Source organism: Saimiri boliviensis, chromosome 8 (assembly GCF_048565385.1).
Source record: "Saimiri boliviensis isolate mSaiBol1 chromosome 8, mSaiBol1.pri, whole genome shotgun sequence".
NCBI lineage: Eukaryota > Metazoa > Chordata > Mammalia > Primates > Cebidae > Saimiri > Saimiri boliviensis.
In genome coordinates, this window is record NC_133456.1 from 55,816,435 (window position 1) to 55,835,452 (window position 19,018).

The following is a 19,018-nucleotide window of genomic DNA, read 5'->3' on the forward strand; positions in this document are numbered from 1 at the left end:
TGTCATTTCTCCCACTTTTTCTCTCACAGGCATTTTCTGCCAACTCTTACCAGAAGCATCTTTTTAAGGTGATGGATGATGAGGGGACCCTGCCTGGACTAATCTCTATCTCCAAGGATAGAGATCTGAAAAGGAAATGTTGCTCAGTAGGAAAAATAATCATGGTCAAGAAACCAGGTTTCCCAAGAGAACAGTTTTGAGTCTTCTTAATGTATCTATCTGTGACCAAGAAGATAAAATGCAATTCCCTGTCTGTATTACATGTGCTCCATGTCTACATCCACATGCAGAAGGTCAAAGAATGGTATTTCATTACAATTAGAATTGACACTTTAATACATTTCAAATTTTCAATGCTGAGGAGAACTTGCATAAGGATTTTAAACTAATCACACTTTCACGTGATTCTGCTTTAGCACACAATTTCTTCAAAACATGATTATAGTTGTAGGAAAAGTCCATTTATTAGGGCAACAACAAATGGTTTGTACTGCAGGATAGCTATTACAGCAAAAAAAAAAAAAAAAAAAAATCTGTCAGTTCAGCACTTCAGTTTTATAAAGAATAGGATTTTTTTAAACACAAATGATAAATTAAAAATATATGTGATGGATAAATTGAAAATAAATCTGACAGATGTAAATGCACTTAATGCTACAGAACTACACACTTAAAAAATGGAAACGTGATCAAATTTATGCAACCACAATAAAAAAGCAATACGAACTAATTTCAAGACTTTAAAAATACACAAGAGTACAACAAAGAAAGTTAAAATCACCTGTGACTTCATTTCTGGCATAATTAACATTTTCGTATGGTCCCCTCTGTAAGCCTATGTATACATAAACAGACAGGCATACTTGTAATACACTTATACATTTGGGGAGGTTCATTCACTAATTCAGCATGTATTCATTAAGTACCTAGAACCAAATACCCTGTGAGCCCTGAGGATGCAACAATGATAATAAAGAGCCCCTGAGCAGCAGGGGACATGCCCGCTTTAGGAAGGATGAACAGAGATAACCTCCAGGCAGAGGCAGTTGTTAAGGTGAGAACTAAAGGAGGATAAGAGGCTAGCTGGGTCTGCAGAGTGTTGGGGAAGGAATATTCCAGGCAGAGTGAATGGCATGTGCAAAAGTTTTGGAAAGGGGCTGGCATGTTAGAGAAATAGGATGAAGTTCAGACAGAGGGTGGCTCAGGTTGAGGTTAAAAAGAGAAGCACTAGTGGATAAAGAAATGTGATATCTATACACCATGGAATACTACTCAGCCATAAAAAGGAACAAAATAATGTCTTTTGCAGCAACTTGGATGAAGCTGGAGGCCATTATTCTAAATGAAGCAATGGAAAACCAAATACTCTTGTGTTCTCACTTATAGTGAGAGCTAAGCTATAGGGATAGAATGACATACAGAGTGATATAATGGACTTTGAGGATGTAGGAGGGGATACTGAGAGGCGGGTGAGGGATAAAAGAATACACACTGGGAGCAGTGTATACTGCTTGGTGACAGGTGCACTAAAATCTCAGCATTCACCACTAAAAAATCCATCCATGTAACCAAAAGCCACCCATAACCCAAATACTATTAAAATTTTTAAAAAGAGATAAAAAGAAGCAGTGGCTAGACAATTCTGTGCCTTGCAGGCCATGATAAAGAGCTTGCATTTTATTCTAAGTGTATAAGAATGCACTGACAGGATTTGAGTCATGGAGATAGAGGACATGGTCTAAATATCGAGGTTTCTTTTGCAGTTGTGTAGTGTGTATGCACACGCAGGGTCATGTGTAGAGGCAGGACTCAGAAGCCAGCAGAGCTGATCACACAAGTTCTGAAGTGTCCTGGACTAAGGGAGTGGCTGGGAAGAAGGGCAGGAAGGGGCAGAGAAAAGATGTAATTTAAAACTGTTACTCATAGGGTTTGGCAACATGATGGAGGAAGACACCACATGCAATGGAGTCAAAAAGGAACCCAATGTTTGTCCTTACCAGGTAATGAAAAACTCTGAGTGGAATACAGAGATGTATTAGGTATCTATTAAGTTATGGGATGTGTGGGATCATGCCACATATGTGGATTTATATCTACATTTTCTAACACGTAATTCATATGCGTTTGTGATATTAGTGCTCAAAAATATAGTTTTAAGGGCTACACAGTATTTTATCTCTTCAATTCATCACAACTTAATTAACCTATTACCAATTAGTAGGCATATAAACTGTTTCTACTTTGATTATCCTCCTTGCACAAAATCAATCTGTGTACTTCTGATGACCTTCTTGGGACCTCACAAGTGGAAATATTGGGAAAAAAAGCACAAAAATGTTTAAGGCCCTTGATATGAATTACCTCCAACAAGATTGTATTAGCTTTCCTTCATCCAGATTTATTTTAAATGGTTCTGAAGTAGGTATGTAAATTCATTGCAATATTATGAGTTTCATGTTAACAGACATTTGCGACCAGGCGCGGTGGCTCATGCCTGTAACCCCAGCATTTTGGGAGGCCAAGGTGGTGGATGGCACGAGGTCACATGGGGTCAGCAGTCTGAGACTAGCCTGACCAACATGGAGAAACCATGTCTCTACTAAAAACACAAAAAATTAGCCTAGCATGGTGGCAGGCACCTATAATCCCAGCTACTTTGGGAGGCTGAGGCAGGAGAATTGCTTGAACCCGGGAGGTGGAGGTTGCTGTGAACCAAGATTCCGTCACTTCACTCCAGCCTGGGCTACAGAGCAAGACTCCGTCTCAAAAAAAAAAAAAAAAAAAAAGACATTTGCATGTCTTCCTTTAAAACAACTATTATACATAATTCTGTAATAAAAACTTTAAACATAAAATTTGCTGAAATTTCCTATAAGTAAAATTACTAGATTGATGAGTATGAACATTATTTTAAAGGTTCTTGAATAAATACTCACAAATTGCTTTGCATAAAGGTTATGGCAGTTTCTACCAAATCTGGAAGAAATTCAGCATCACTTGTCTGACAATTACAGTGTCAAAATGAGAAATTTTCACCTTTTAATTATGATTTTTTAAGATTTTCCACCAATAATATGAAAAGATGTCAACAATGTATTAAAGAGACTACATAATGGTAAAACTGTTCCCTTTCATTTTGAGAAATTGCTTGTAAGAAAATTAACTTGGAGAATGGTTTAGTGAGAAATAACAAACGACTGCCATAATCATATTTATTCAACTAAAAAAACAAAAACTCTCACATCTAAAAAATACACAAATTGGGAACACTCCATGGGTCTATTCTTTACACAACTACTTGTAACCTCCCTTCTCCAAACATTCAAGCATTGGTCTAGGTCATGGGTCAGCAAAATATTTCCATAAAAAGCTAAGATAATAACTATTTTCCAGCCTTGATAATGCATATGAACTCTATTCAACTGCACAATTCCGCTTCTGTAGTGTGAAAGCAGCCATTCACAATATGTACATGAAGTTGTTTTTCAATAAAAGTTTATTTACAGAAAAAGGCAGTAGAATTGTCCCTTGGGCCATAGTTTGCTAAATCCTGGTCTAGATGTTGGTCCTGTCTCTCTAGGTAAGCAATTCTCCTTAAGTAATTTTTGGAGTAGAGTTCAAGTAACACTTGGGGTGGAGGTGGAGGGTGTTCATTGTTTCTCAGGTTAGTCTAAGCCAGTGGTTCTCAAAGTATAGTTCCCCTGGGACTGGCAGCAGCAGCAATACCCAGAAACTTACATGAAATAAAAATTATCAGGCTCTACCCCAGACTTCAGGTAATTAGAAATTCTAGGGGTGGGGGTTCAGCAATCTGTATTTTAACAAGCCTTCCAGATGATTCTAATAAATGCTAAAGTTTTTGGACCAATGGTCCAAGCCACACCAAAACCCCCTAATGGAATACGGGGAGCTAGGCTCTATTTCTCACAGCAGGTTCTCATCTCGCACTAATCTCAAGTGCTGCCACCCCACTATGGAGGTGATAATATACAGGCACACACCGCATATGACTCCAGACAGGGAGTACCTCATCACATATGCAGAGATGGAAGCTATTCCCCTAGTGGTACAAAGATTATTTTTCTTTTAGTTGTGTTTCTGTAAAAGCTAAAAAATAAAAATGAAAAAGAAATGTATGGTGAGTGTGATGTGAGAGTGAGGCTGTGAGAAAGATTTATGTATGCTGATAAAGCTCAAGAAACTATTTACATTTAACTCCCCACATGAGCAAGCATGAAACATTTTGCTAGCACTTCAGGAAATCTGCTTTATTATTATTTTCTGCCTGCCTTCTCTGTTCTTTTCTCTTAGTGAATCTTTTTATTAGAAATTTCATCCTGCAGTGAGAAAAAAATTAAATTAAGCATGGAAAGAAAAGCAAGCTTAGGTTTAAATTCCATCATCTCGATTTTTTTCATTATTTAGAGCCTTTGGTGCATCTTGTATTTATCCCAGTTAAACAAAGATAGTGGAATAACATCTGTTCAGAAAAAAAATGAAGGATTTATATACAGAAAGCAGAAAGACAATGTTCTCCTTTTGGTAAAGTAACAGAGCTGATGTGAGCTTATGGCATGCCCTTGTAAACAGCTGCATGGCCTCACCAAAAGCTGAAATCAAGTGTCTCTACATTCAGAATGCTGAGTGGGATCTAAAGATAACATGTGTCTGTGCCCTTCAAGAACATGCTAAGTTCTTGAAAAGGTACTCTACTAGAATTCTAACTAGACCAATTAGACTCTAAGATGACAGTGAACATTTATTAAGCATTATCAATGAGCCAGATAGCAGTACTAAGCAATAACTTTATAATCCTTATTCCCAACCACTGAGACTGCTAGTCCCATTTTACCAAAGCATAAACTGAGGCTCAGAAGTTGCCCCACCACCCAGGTAGCAAGCAACGGAGGAGATGGGACTCAAGTCCGGGTAGTATGACTGTCTGTGTTCTTGACCAGAGGGTCTAGGAAAATTCACAATCAAAATGATGATAAAGATAAATCGAGAAGCACCAGCATAGAAAATAAAAGCAAAAAAACCAACAGATATTTTTTCTATATTCAAGTTCTTAAACTTCCAAAGGTTTTTAAGACAGTTTGTGCTTCTGGGAAGTCTCCCAAAAGCATAGCTGGTGTTGTGGAAATTTTCTGATATGATCAATGTCCTTACAGAGTGTGTTTCTTTCAGCAGTATATGGTTAAGACCCCTGGATTTCAAGCAAGGCTTGATAAATTTAGATTTAGGCTCCAAGTTCACCAGCTTGCCTTGGGCATGTTGCTGAAATTCTCTGAGCCTCAGTTCCCGAATCTGTCAGGTGGGGATAATAGTATTTACTCAAAAAGGTTGTGCAGCTTCATGAGATCATGCACTAATGAAATATCTAGTATAATACATAGTAAGTGTGCAGTAAATTGTTACTTTTACCAAAGTTCATAACAATGCAGTGTGTAAGCATGACTAGCTCTGGAAATTAAAAATATATAAATAAAAACAACGAAAGATGTTTATGCCTCAGCTAAGGGAATGTTGACTATGAATTGAAAGTTTGATGATATTACTGAATGAATGTTGATAAATGACAACTGCATCATGGCTTGTATGAAAATGTCATCATTTTGTGGTAATGTTTGTTTATTTGGGGATGAGGTATCATGATATTTATACTCGAAACTCAGATAACTTGGCAAAATAGAAATAGGTGTAAATATGGACAGATGGGATGGGCGTAGCAAGATGTTAAAAGATGGTAAATCTTGGTGATGAGGGCATATATTTTGTTGTTTTTTCAACACTAGTTTGGGTTTGGAAACTTTCAAAATAAAAAAGTAAAATAAAATAATTTTTTTAGAAGCAGTTACAGTCATAAGGACTATAAAAACATTTATGTGAATCTCAATATAAAAGGATACTGTAAAACATCTATGTAAATCTCCGTCTAAAAACTAAAGACTGACTTGCCTTCTAAACTGCCACATCAGAAAGTTGTCCAAATGGCCTTCTCAATGCCTACCATATGAAGAAACCATGAGAGTGAAATCTGAATGGCATAGGCTTCCAGAGAACACTCAGCCAAGGCACATAAGCAAAGTTACTTTCCATGAACCAGCACCCAGAGGTAAAGCCTTGTACTTCAGGGTTTTAGGAATCTGCTGACAGGTAAGATGTTTTAAATGTTTTTATGCAAATGCAACTAAAATCCCATTGGTATTCCACAGCCTTGAACATCCACAATAATTTACACAACTGTGCTCCTACCCTCTCAGCCTCACCCCAATTTATTCACAGACAGGAATAGATAATCTGGATTGCAAACTGTATTCTAATATGATCTGAAGTCATTCATGCAACAGTTGCAGAGTTCTAGGCGCTCAGACCTACATTGAGAAATCTCACACACAGAGTGTTACAGTATAGTATGCCACTTGAATTTCTGCTGGACTGTGAGATCAGAGACCACCATGATACAAATATCATTTGATGGGTCTAAGAAAAGTGAGATAATTTCCCATCAACAAAGCATCTTTACGTGTCTCTTCATTGAACAGAGCCTCTCTTTAAATAGTTTCAAAGTCAGAAACAAAAGAGAGAGTCACAAGTAATAGCCATGGTCCCAGGGGCAGAGGGAAGGAGGGGGGTAAGGGGAGAAGGGGGTCACCTATTTTATGTAAATGTGGTTATGTACACGTTCTAGACTTATTTCATATGTTGCTAACCCATTAAGTTAAACATTCTTAAACCATTAAGTTAAGATTCATCTCTCTGAATGATCACAGTTCTCATTTTTCGACAGTGTGGTATATAGTACACTTGTTTAAAAAATATTTAGGGGAGAGAGTTCTAGGCTGATCATCAAATATTTCTAATCTCCATAATTCCATAAATGACTATAATTTTCACACTCCAGTATTTTCATTCCACCTCACTGCACTCTTCCAGCTGCTATTCAAAAGTGATTATAAATAATGGGGCTATAAAAGACATTCAGTAATTAGGACACTCACTGGCCATATGCCAACCTCAACAATGGAAGGTGATTTATGTAAGGCAACCCTATCACATCTGCCATCCTGGTTTCCCCTCTGATGGGCTCGCTGGTCACATATTAACATTGCCCTTAATAATATTTTTTTTTTCTTGACTAGAGAGCAGGCAGGCAACCCAAAGTGCTACAGCTTTTTTAAACTATGTTTATAAGGGAAAAAAAGCAAACAAAAAGCCATTTTCTGTCTTGTCATTTAACATATCCAGAGAAAAGAGAGAAAGCACAGAATGAAGTAAACTGGATCAGGTCAAACTCCTGGCACTTGCCATCAAACAGGAAAGCCCTCAATGAAATTCAAGTACAAAAACAAAAGACAAAAAATTCAGACCCAGCACAAAAGGCTTCAATATACACAAGCTTAAGCCCAACGCAGGCTTCACCTGGTCTTTCTCAAAAGAAGTACCACTGTCATCTTGGGCAGGACAATTCTTTGTCATTGTAAATTTGTTCCACGAAACTCTGGACATTCAGCAACCCTGTTCTTGGCAGCTCCAAAGTAAATGCATGGCATACTCCCTAGTTATTGTGACAACCTTAGTGTGACAGTCCCACCCTAAAGATGGGTAAACATACATACTTAAGTGCCCCATATCACATTGGTGGAATCTTTTCTTATTTGTCTTTTAGACCAAAGAGCATATTAGAAAAAATATATATATTGCAAACTGGGCATGGTGACTCAAGCCTGTAATCCCAGCACTTCAGGAGGCCGAGACAGGCAGATCACTAGACTCCAGGAGTTCAAGATCAGCCTTGGCAACATGGCACAACCCTGCCTCTACAAAAAATACAATAACTTAGTCAGGTGTGGTGGTGCATGCCTGTAGTCCCAGCTACTTGGGAAACAGAATAATCCGAGCCTGGGAAGTCAAGAATACAGTGAGGCATCATGGGATCACCACATTCTAGCCTAGGTGACAGCGAGAATCTGTCTCAAAAAAAAAAAAAAAAAAAGTTAAAAATATTGCAAAAGGGCTTATATTGGGATGATTACAAATTGTTAAGATTTGATATGCACATGCATATATTTCTACACATTTCTTCTAGCACAGGGCTTCTGTGTGAGAGGCAACACGGCTTAGTGCTGGGAACACAGGTTTGAGAGGCCTTCTCTGAAAACTGTATCTAAAAACACTGCTCCATCAGTGTCTGTTTTTTGGTTTGGTTTATTGTGTTCACAGCAGTTATCATTCTTTGAAATTCTTATTTACGTATTTATCTTGTTTATTGTCTGTCATCCCCTCACCCCCAAATCATGAGAGTTTCCTATGAGGACCGAGATCCCGTTAGACTAGAATAGAGTCTCTTGGCCTACAGGAGCGGCTGGCATAGACTGTGTGACTGATCGATCAGGTGAATGAATGAAGGATGATACTACTAATTAAAACAACACAGGCAGTGGCTAACACAGAACTAGGCAGATGTATGTTCCCATCCTGACTTTGCTATCTTCTGCCTCTGTATGTTCTTGGGCAAATTACTTAATTGCTCTGGGTCTCCATTTCCTCCTCAGAAAAATGGGGTTAAGAATAGCATCTACCTGACAGGGCTGTCATGAGGACTAAATAAGAATATACAATGCAATGCTCACTAATGTGAGCTACCCTTTCCTTCATCATCTGACTTGAAAGTGACATGCTTCAAATATACCTTTCATGAAATCCTATTCTCCAAGAAGATGACAGAAAAGAATTGTTTTAAGATTCATGATGACAATGTATAAAACAAATGAGTTAAACAAGCCAGCCTTTCCATATCTCCAGACTGCAAACTAATTAAAACTGGTGTGTTATTACCAGATTGCTTTCACATACCCACTTCTGTTTGTACTATACTGTATGGCTGAAGGTGTGCCAGCAGAAGACAGGATTTCCTTCCTTCCTCCTACCTCAGGCCTCAAGTAGCTGTGAATACAGGAGTCTGCCACAACACTCTGCTGATTTTTTTTTTTTTTAAGGCGGAGTTTCGCTCTTGTTACCAGGCTGGAGTGCAATGGCGCGATCTCGGCTCACCGCAACCTCTGCCTCCTGGGTTCAGGCAATTCTCCTGCCTCAGCCTCCCGAGTAGCTGGGATTACAGGCACACGCCACTATGCCCAGCTAATTTTTTGTATTTTTAGTAGAGACGGGGTTTCACCATGTTGACCAGGGTGGTCTCGATCTCTTGACCTCGTGATCCACCCGCCTCGGCCTCCCAAAGTGCTGGGATTACAGGCTTGAGCCACCGCGCCCGGCCTTTTTTTTTTTTTTTTTGACAAAGTCTCGCTCTTTCACCAGGGCTGGAGTATAGTGGCATGATCTTGACTCACTGTAACCTCTGCCTCCCAGGTTAAAGCGATTCTTCTGCCTCAGCCTCCCGAGTAGCTAGGACCACAGGCGTGCACCACCACACCCAGCTAATTTTTATATTTTTAGTAGAGATGGGGTTTCACCATGTTAGCCAGGCTGGTCTTGAACTCCTGACCTCAGGTGATCCACCCACCTTGGCTTCCAAAAATGCTTCGATTACAGGCGTGAGTCACCATGCCCGGCCTCGGCTAATTTTTCTGACTTTTAGTAGAGATGAGGTTGTGCTATGTTGCCCAGGCTGACTGAGTTCAAGAGATTATCTCGCCTTGGTCTCCCCAAGTGCTGAGCCACTGCGGGCAACCCATTATTTTTATTTGCATTACCCTGATGACTAACAATGTTAGTCCTGTGAAGTACTAATGAAGTTTCTCTTCAAATTGTTTGTTAATGTATATTAGCTGTCTTCTTAATATTTGACTTGTAAAAGCCCCTTTTATATCCCTCATATCAGTCCTTTACAAAAATACATTTTTCAAATATTCTCTCCCAGTCTATGGTTACCAATTTATTTTCTTAATGATGCCTTTTGATGAGTAGAAATGTTTAATGTTAAAATTAGGTCTAATTTACCTACTTTTATGGCTTTTCTTCTCTATTACTAATTTACTACAGATGAGTCAGTAAACAACATAATGAAACAGAAGAACTCTGGGCAAGGAGTCAGTGGGCCTGGATTTGAGACCTAAATCTGCACAGGTGTCTGAGTTTGGGGTAGTTATTTGTGAGGGTTTATTTTATGTGTTATCTTGACTGGGCCACAGCACATCCAGGTATCTGGTCAAACAGTATTCTGCGTGTTTCTGTCGTGGGGTTTTGGGATAAGTTTAACATTCGTATCAATGGACTGAGTAAACCAGATTGCCCTCCATAGTGTGGGTGGGCCCCACCCAATCAGTTGAAGGCCTGAATAGAAGAAAATGGCTGTCTTTCCTCCAAATATAAGAATTACTTCCATCTGACTGCTTTGAGCTGGGAATCAGTTTTTCCCTGCTTTCAGACTAGAACTAAAACATGGGCTCTTCCTGGGTTCAAGTCCACCAGCCTTCAAACCGGTAGTACCATCAGTTTCTCTGGGTCTTCAGCTTGTCATGTGCAGGTCTCGGGAGGTACCAGCCTCTATAACTGCGTGAGCCAATTCCTTAAATGAAATCTCATTCTCTCTATCTATACATCCTAGTAGTTCTGTTTCTCTAAGGAACCCTGACTAATATATCATCTACCTCCTTTAGCTCTAATACAGCATGAAGCATTCTACTCAATTTTTTTTTTTTTTTTTTTTTTTGAGATGGAGTTTCGCTCTTGTTACCCAGGCTGGAGTGCAACGGCGCGATCTCGGCTCATCGCAACCTCCGCCTCCTGGGTTCAAGCAATTCTCCTGCCTCAGCCTCCTAAGTAGCTGGGATTACAGGCACACGCAACCACGCCCAGCTAATTTTTGTATTTTTTCTAGAGACAGGGTTTCACCATGTTGACCAGGATGGTCTCGATCTCTTGACCTCCTGATCCACCCGCCTCGGCCTCCCAAAGTGCTGGGATTACAAGCTTGAGCCACCACGCCCGGCCCTCTACTCAATACTTAATGAACATTGCTGGAATGTCTAACACATTGGCTCTAATTCACATATCTATAAATGAATAAGTTGGATTCAACAACCCCAAAGGCCTCTCCTATTCTAAAAGCCTCTGATACTTATCTTGGTCTCACCTTTCCATTCCAATGACTCCTTTTCCCTCAGGTGTCCTCTACCAAAATGAATTTGGCTGTGCTTCTCAGAAAAAGTGACAACACTCCCTCCCAGCTAATCAGCTTAGAAGTAATTCTAACAGGTTCCTGCTACCTAGAAACCTGTTCTGGTTTGATTGCCCTCACCTTTTTGGAAGGAAGCTAAAGAGTTCACAAAAATTCAACACTGTTGTATATTTATTCACATGGGTTGTAGCAGTTGAATTCTCTCAGCTTCCCCTCCAACTATATTGCTTATATACTGACATATTTACCCGAATCCTAAAATAACATTTAAAACTGCAAAAAAGATGCCAGATGCACCAATAAACTCAACTAATGAGTGTTCCTATTAGGCAAGCAAGTCCCTGACACATTAGAGTTCCCAAAACACAGGAGATAAAACATTTGTCAGTGGAACAAACTGAAACAGATCCACACTTCAGCCTTTGGGAACTGCGTGTGACACCTTCTTTTCTGTTGCTCAATTCCAAACCAGTCCTTATGAGAAAGAAAATTATCTTTACACATCCACATGACTTTAAATAAATTTTGCAATGCCCTTTGAGACCAACCCACACCCTATAAAGATACCAAACCACAACTGAGAATTTTTCTTTCTAACAAACCTATACTAAAAAATAAAAAGTAGGTGATGATGACAGAGAGCTATAGTAAGAACCGGAAGGAATTCAATTCACTAAGTCTCCAACATGGCTCTAACAGCAAAAGCACAGAGCTGCTCTCTTCTGAGGTCTTGGAATGTTCTAACAAGAAGGTATCAGCCAGGCTTACTCAGGATGGAAGTGGTAACCGAATGTTGTTACCTCTAAGACAGAGATGTAAACATCAAAGAACACTGAAATCACCCAGGACATGTCTAAAATGGCCTCAGTGCCGAGGCCGCCAATTCAGACTTATTCAGAATCTACGGGGAAGGACTAGGCATTGGTATAGATTTTCTTAATCTCTGCTAATAATTCCAATGTGTAGCCATGGTTCTAAGCTTACCCTGCTTCTCAGATTGTGAATTCACAGTAGATTCATTAATTGTCAAAATACATACACGGAAACTTCTGTTTATAGAGCATCCTGTATAATCTCCTAAGATGAAGTGTCCTTAGCTTCAAAGAAAAAATGTAAGACTCTGAACCAGGTGCAGAGAGTGGTATGGGACTGAAGAACATCAATGAGATAAGGAAGTGAAAAAATTCTAACGCCTTCTTACAGTCACAGCCCTGGGAACTTAAATTGTGTTCCTGCCTGCCCTGACTAGTGAAGAAAACTCAAATTAGCTGGGTAGAAATGCCAACTAAAAGAATCATGAGACTCCAAGTGATCTGTACTTTGATGTCTCTCACTGTGGCTCAGCCACGCTTTTCTCTTCCACATCAATTCCTGAGAAAAGTCATAAGTAACTGATACGTAGTTTGAAGAACAGACATCAAATGTAAAGGGTGGGCTAGGGGATCGGGCAACCAAGGTTTCCACCAGGCTGTGATCGATGACAAAGAACAAGGTGAGAAAGGGCCTGCGGGGATCACAAATGCAGGGCTTTCCCACACCGAAATCCTAATAATGATACCTTCAAAGTTGCACAGGCTGACTTCTGAAGCTGCACAAAGCACCAACACATTTAGAAAGCACTAGAAAAGATGAAAGAACAAATAGAAGGCTCCCCAAAATTAAACACAACTCAACATGACTGCTGTGAGCTGGGTAATTATCTTGTTGATGGATTCTACACTCTAGCTAACACTGAACCATGTGCTACCTCAAAAGGTTTCTTTAAGCACCAGCACCAATGAATGCTTGCACCCACAGGAACAATCAATTTTCTTCACTGAGACCTTATTCTGCCACTGGTCAAAGATGCTATGACCAACACACCCTCCATCCCAAAGACTGGCAGAGAATGAAAAGGCTTTGAGAATTTTTCATCAGCAAACTAAAAATACTTAAGCCTAGTAGAAAAACATCTTATTTAATCAGATACCAAAATTTTGAATAAAGTCTTTTTATAATGACTTAGCTAGATGTCCACCCTATCTATAACCTTCATATGTAAGCTCTATTTATACATACTGAAGTCATACTGGTATCTAAAAAGTTCAAGCAAAATCAAATTATGAAAGTAAACCAGTTACATTTTCTATCCTTTTTCTTGATAAAAGGAGGCTAGCTTAACATTTGCTTTTCTCTCCATAATTAGAAAGATTCTGGAAAGAGAAAATGTAGTCAAACAGGCTTGAGCTGAAAATAGCTTTTATAAAAAGTGCCTTATATAAAACAATAACAATTAAGGAATAAAGCTCTATCTCCCATTTGATAGGTATTACCTGCATGGAAATTAAATCATACTTAGTGCTTTCTCTGGAGAAGACTTCTGTTCCAAAATGAGGGTCTAATGTTTTGAGTGGTGCAAGCCAAATCAGCTTGAAGAAACAGAAGGCTCTGCTAAGCTTTAGCAGAACAAGCCCTAACATAATATGCCAGAGAACACGTTTGACAAAACAGAAGTAGAAAAATATTTTCAAAATCAGTTCTTGGTTTAAATATAGCATTTGGCACCTCAAGTAAACACAGAGGAGAAGATCTAACTTGGTAGTGCCATGTGACTTTCTGAACTGCAGCAGGCCAGATGGTGGGGTGAGTTATTCATTTCTCAGCTCCTCACCCACTTTGCCCTTCCATTAGTTCAGGGTCCCTCCTAAGAGCTGGAAATAAAAGAATTGGATAAATACATAGAACTAGTTTTCTGAGTACTTATTAGTCTACTTTAAAACCATGTTACTAGCAAACACCTAATGCCAACTTGACAGCTCTTGTTAGTAAGTGTTCTGGATTATACAGTCAATGTCTCACTTGCTATCTACGAAAAGTAAAGCTGGTGACATTTCCCCTTCTGGAAGGATAGGGCAGACATACATATCCCCATTCCTCCTGCTGAGTACAACTATATAGGACTTGGATCTAGGAAATGAACAAGAAGTTTGAAATGTAAAGAGAAAAAGGCAGACCAACAGGTATCTTGGGACAAACCTCAAATTGGTGAGTTTTTGTCTCATATATCCCAGAATCAGAGCTGAAGAACCCAGCAATGGGTAAAAACCAACTGGGTTGAAGGAAAACAACAACGACAACAACATCAACAAAGCCTGCTCTTTCTAGCTAAAGAACTAGGAGAGAGGTAGGTAACTGACAATAAAGAAAACTGTTAGACAATAACTGCTCTACTTCAGCGAAATACCACAAAAAAAGACTATAGTTCTTTTCTATACCCAAGCCAGCAACGACTGCGTAGGCAGCTTAGAATTCCACCATTTACAGGCTGCTTTGGAGTACCCCAATCTCTGCTCCTCATTCCAGGGTACTGCCAAAGAAGACTGAGTAGAGACAGAATCTTCAACCCCATGGGTGGAATCTCTTCTCCTTCCCACATCACCTCTTCCTCATCCCTTCTTCCTTATCCTTGGAGACTCCAGAGGAATTCTGCACTTCTGCCCCACATAGCAGTAATATGAAGTCACTCCTACCATTGAATGTCAAAAGAAGAAGACAAGTAGGAAACCTAGGCTTCTACCCCAACTGGACTGTAATGAGGTATCATAACCCCTTCCCCTAACAAAGTGGTGTCAAGACCATCTAAAACAGGTTTAAGTAAGATTCAGAATCTCATAACATAATATCCAACATGTCCAGATAAAAATCACTTGTCATATGAAGAATCAAAAAGAAATCTCAATCTGAATGAAAAAGGCAAGATGACAAAGATGTTAGAATTATCTGACAAGGATTTCAAAACAGTCATCCTAAAAATAATTAAAGGAACAACTTAATCATTTACTTAAAGAATTAATAACTAAAAATTTCTTAAAGTTAGCAAAAGATATAAAAATAGAAATTCAAGAAGATGAGGGAACCAAAAATAGGAGGTTTTTAAAATCCACACCAAAATATACTTAAATATTTGAAAACTGAAGAAATTTTTGAGACCTGAAGAAAAAATAGAGTAACAGTGAATTTTTTATCAGAAACCATGGAAACCAAATAGAAAAGGGTATAACATTTTTCAAGTCCTAGAAGAAAAGAACTGTCAACCCAGAATTCTATATCCAGTAAAAATATTCTTCAGGAATGTAGGGGAAATCAAGAGCTTCTCAGATAACAAAAAATAAATAGACTTTGTTGACAGTAAACCTATCCTAAAAAGATGACTTAAGAAGTTCTCTGAAATGATATTATAAAAGTAAGAATTTTAGGATAAAAAGAGGAAAGAAAAACAATGAAAAGAATAAAAGTATAGGTAAAGACATTTTTCTTCTCCCACTGAGTTTTCCCAATTAGGTTTGAAGCTCAGCTATCTGGCATGGCTCTAAGTGTACATGGAGGAAATATTTCAGACAATAATTTTATAAACAAAGATGTAAAGTAAGGTTTCAGCAATTCAATCAAACTAGTAAAATGACATATATGTAATATACTTTTGAGTATATTTGTTTTTATAGCCCTTTTAGTATTATATATAATATGTAGAGCAAGACTAAAAAGACTAAAAAGACATATACGTTAGGGAAAGATAGCATGGGGAGAAATGCCAGATACAGGTAATGGGGAGGAAGGCAGCAAATCACACTGCCTTGGGTGTACCTATGCAACAACCTTGCACGTTCTTCACACGTACCCCAAAACCTAAAATGCAATTTTAAAAAAAGACATATACTCAAAAATATTATGTATAAATCAAAATAGAAGGCTAATAAACACTCAACCCACAGGAAGAAGAAAAAAGAAAATAAATTAATAAGAGAATAAATGAAAAATAAAAAGACAGACTTTTAGGCCTTAACATGTCCTTAATTACATGAAGTATAAATCATCTAAATGTACCAATTAAAAGACAGAGGTTAGCAGAGTAAACCTGAAAACATAACCCAACTATATTATGTTAACAAGAAACTCACTTCAAATATAACAGTATAGGCATGGTGAAAGTGAAAGGATAGAAGAAAATATGTAAACATTAATGAAAAGAAAATAGAAATGCTATGTTAATATCAAACAATATGGACTTCACAGCAAAGAAACTTAACATAGACAGGGAGAGACATTACATAATGATAAAAGGGTCAAACCACCAAGCATAGCAATCCTAAATGTGTGTGCACTTGTTGAACAAGAGAGTTGCAAAATACATAATGCAATAACTGATAGAACAGAAAAGAGAAAGAAAAAAATCAACTATTGTTTTTAGAGACTTTAACATTTCTATCTCTTTCAATATTAGATAGAAAATTTCCAAGATGTAGAAAAACTCAACATCTTCAAACAACAGGATCAAAAAGATATTTACAGAACAAATCCACCCAGCAATGGCAAAATGCACATTTTTTCAAGTGTCCAAAGAACATAATATATACCAAGATTGACCATGTTGTGTATGATAAAACAAATCTCAACAAATGTTAAGAGTCACAAGCATACACAATGTGTTCTCTAAATACAAGAGAACCAAACTAGAAATCAACAAAAGAAAAATAGTAGGAAAACCTCTAAATACTTACAACCTAACACTTGTTAAAACAAAACTCATGAATCAAAGAGAAAGTCTCAAGAGAAATTTTAAAAACACATTGAAATAAATAAAAATACAACATGTCAAAATTGTACAATTATAGGTAAAGCAGTGCTAAGAGGAAAATTTACAGAGATCACATAAGAAGATTCAAATCAATAATCTCTGTTATCACCTCAAGAACCCACAAAATGAGAGCAAAATAAAACCAAACAAGGAGAAAAAGGGAAATAATAAGGAAAAGAGAACAAATCAATGAAAGTAAAAACAGAAAAACAATAAAGAAAAATCAATGAAACAAAGAGCTGATTCTTTGAAAAGATCAAACAATTGATAAACTTTTAGCAAGACTGACAACAGGGAAAAACCAACCTAAGATGCAAATTGCCAACAGTATGAAGCAAACAAGGGATATCAATAAAGACCCTGCATACTTCAAAGGGTAAAGGAATACTATTAAAAAAAAAACCTACAAACATACATTTGACAACTGAGATAAAATGGAGCTTAAAAAACACAAACTACCACTACTCATCCAATATAAAACATATAATTTGGAAAGTCTGAAAGCTATTAGGCAAATTGAAGAGAAAACAACATTTTCCAATTTATTTTATGAAGCTAGTATTACACTGATACCAAAACCAAAGACAGTACAAAAACAACAACAACAGTAACAACAAACTGTGGACCAGTATTTTCCGCAAAGCTACATGTAAGCATTCTCAAAAAAAAAAAAAAAAAAAAAAAAAAAAAAAAAAAAAACTCAAACACTGAATCCAGGAATATATAAAAAGAACATACACTATGACCAAGTAGAGTTAATTCCAGGAATGCAAGGTTGGTTCAATACCTGAAAATAAATTACTATGATCGACAGTTAACATGTTAAAGAAGAGAAACAACATGATCACATCAACTGATTCAGATGTATTTAATAAGATTCAACACTCCTTTATGACAAAAACTTTAAGAAAACTACAAATATGCAAGTTGTATTCTTTATGTGAAATGTAAAAAAAAAAAAAAAAGAAAGAAAGAAAACTACAAATAGAGGTAACTTCTTCAAGCTGGTAAAGAATACTCAAAACCCTACGTCTGAGATAATACTTAATGATGAAAAATGGAATACTTCTCTCCCGCCCCATATTGGAACAGCTCAAGGCTCTCACCACTGTTGTTCAAAGAACAGCTAGAAGTTCTAGCAAAAAGTGCTGGCAAAAAAGCAAGAAAAGTAAATAAAAGGCATATAAATCAGAAAGGAGGAAATATAACTGTCTTGTTATTCTTGCAAATATTATTATCTACATAGAAAATTCCAAGGAATCTATTTTAAAAACAAAAATCCTCCTAATACTAATAAGTGAATTGGGAAAAGTCACAGGATACCAGATATACATCCAAAATAATTTTTTTTTTCTCTTCTGAAACAAGGTCTCACTCAGTCACCCAGGCTGAAGTGCAGTGGCACAATCATGGTTCACTGAAGCCACAACCTTTTGGGCTCAAAAAATCCTCCTACCTTGGCTTTCCAAGTAGCTAGTACTACAGGTTTGTACTACCATGCCCCTGGCTTTTTGTACAGAGAGGGTCTCATTATGTTGCCCAAGCTGTTCACTAACTCCTGGACTCAAGGGATTTTCCTGCCTCAGCCTCCCAAAGTGCTGGAATTAAAGGCATGTGAGCCACTGCACGTGGCCTTAATGAATGTATGCCTATATATTAGCAATGAGCACAATAAAATCAAAATAAAAATATAATTTCATTTACAGTTGCTCAAAAAGTTAGAACATTTAGGTATAAATCTAACAAATTCCAGACTTTTTTTTTTTAACTGAAAACTAGAAAACAGTGATGAAATTAAAATCCCCTAAATAAATGATGATGATGTATCATAATCAAGGATTGAAAGAGTCAATACAGTAAATATAGTATAATTATCTTCAAACTGCTAGGTCTAATGTAATTCCTATCAAAATCCATGAATGTTTTTGTAGATATAGACAAAATTATTCTAAAATTCATATGAAAAGGCAAAGAAACTGGAATCATAAAAAATTTTTGAAAATGAGTAATAAAGGAGACATCAGCTTATTTGATTTTACAACTTAATATATAGCTACAGTATTTAAGACTACATGGTATTGATGGAGGGGTAGACACATAATTAATAGATGAAAATCCAGAATTCAGAAATAAATCCACTTAAATATACCCAACTGATTTTTCATGAAGATACAAAAGCAATTCAGTGGAGAAAGTATAACCTTTTCAACAAATGATACTGAAACAACTGGACATTCATAGCCAAAAAAAGGATAAATGTTGAC

The 19,018-nt window shown here is 37.4% G+C and overlaps 1 protein-coding gene across 22 annotated transcripts in view; it reads right to left on the reverse strand.

The window, feature by feature from the left end:
* Positions 1-19,018, reverse strand: part of MAGI1 (membrane associated guanylate kinase, WW and PDZ domain containing 1) — a 680,038-nt gene that overhangs the window by 275,334 nt on the left and 385,686 nt on the right. The window lies entirely within an intron of this gene.